The sequence below is a fragment of the Cajanus cajan genome, chromosome 9, assembly GCF_000230855.2.
Source record: "Cajanus cajan strain Asha chromosome 9, NIPB_CcT2T_4, whole genome shotgun sequence".
In the NCBI taxonomy this organism is placed as follows: Eukaryota; Viridiplantae; Streptophyta; class Magnoliopsida; order Fabales; family Fabaceae; genus Cajanus; species Cajanus cajan.
Genome location: NC_138525.1, coordinates 11,651,161 through 11,652,561, shown reverse-complemented (window position 1 = coordinate 11,652,561; position 1,401 = coordinate 11,651,161). Strand labels below are relative to the sequence as shown.

The 1,401-nt window shown below is 26.5% G+C and overlaps 1 non-coding gene across 1 annotated transcript; it reads right to left on the bottom strand.

The window, feature by feature from the left end:
* Nucleotides 1-1,329: 1,329 nt before the first annotated feature.
* On the bottom strand, nucleotides 1,330-1,401 carry TRNAM-CAU (transfer RNA methionine (anticodon CAU)). Its single transcript has one exon. It is a non-coding gene; the product is annotated as a tRNA-Met (tRNA).

Genomic DNA, 1,401 nt, shown 5'->3' with positions numbered 1-1,401 from the left:
GCTCAACATAAAGGTTGTAATCCAGATGAAAATATTAAGTAAAATGCCTTAAATAATGAAATTAGAGTATCTTGAGATATATAGAATAACATATTTGTATTACAAACCTTTATATAATACAATTCATGTGAAAAAAATTAAAATTATGAATTTACTAGTTTTTCATGTGCCTCACTAGAGATTAACAATTAAAAATCACTTCAACTATCCAATATTCAAATATTTAATAGGACTGTTCCAGGAATACACACCAAATTAATATATATATGCTTCGAAGTAAGTTTCTAAGTGCTGTCTCTTTAAGTGTTGACAAGATAATTTGTCCATTAATAAAATATTTTTTACCTCTTCATTGATAGCAAGAATTAGTTTTTTCTTTTCTTTTCTTTTTTCTATTTTCAGATTCAATTTCGGTCACTTAATAAGGAAACAGGTTCTCATGTTATTTTGTCCCATGTCCCACATGTTGCACATATATTATCTTCTATTTGAAGAATAAATTATTTACATAACATGCATACGTAATTTTTTTGCTTTAGTCTGTTATTCTATGTATATAAAGAGTTAGAACATTATAAATTAAGTGAAATATGAAATAAATTCATTTGTATATACCTCCAGATTATATTCTTCATAAAATAACTTCATCCAAACTGGTGGTTCTTTCCAGTAAAATCCATTCCTCTATACTCTTAAAAGAGCCAAATATCAAGGTTTAATGGATAATTTAAGATAAATTTGTAATTGAATTTAGCCAACGAACTATTCTTCATGTAATAACTTTATCCAAATAATATGGTCTTTTTTAATATAAATTTATTTTTCTAACCAATCAAAATATTGTAATACAACAAAACCTCACATCATTAAATCACGAGAAAAAGAAAGATTTATAAAACATACATGATATTTATTTGTACGAGATTTTTTAGGAAATAATTAAAAAGAAATTAAAAATTTAGGTTTAAATTAAATAATATTATATCAATATAAAGAAATGTATACGTGTGAATCTATGTATAAAAGAGTCAAATATCAAGGGTAAATGCATAAATGTATAATTGATTTTTTTTTTTACTGAAAATTGTTAACTTTTTTCAACCCAATGTTTGATGTTGATATTTTCGTTAACGGATTAATTTTCACCAAGTAATAATAACTTCATGCAAAATGGACAGAACAGAAAAAGTGGCATTTGATTTTGAACGTTTTATTTGGGTTGGGCTTTTATGTTTAACTTAGCCCACCACAGAAATCAATTTGGAAACAATAAAAAATTATCAAAATAGCCAAAAAAAAAATATATTAAATAGCAGAAGCCACTCTTTTTATCAGAGCCTGGTTTCGATCCAGGGACCTGTGGGTTATGGGCCCACCACGCTTCCGCTGCGCCACTCTGAT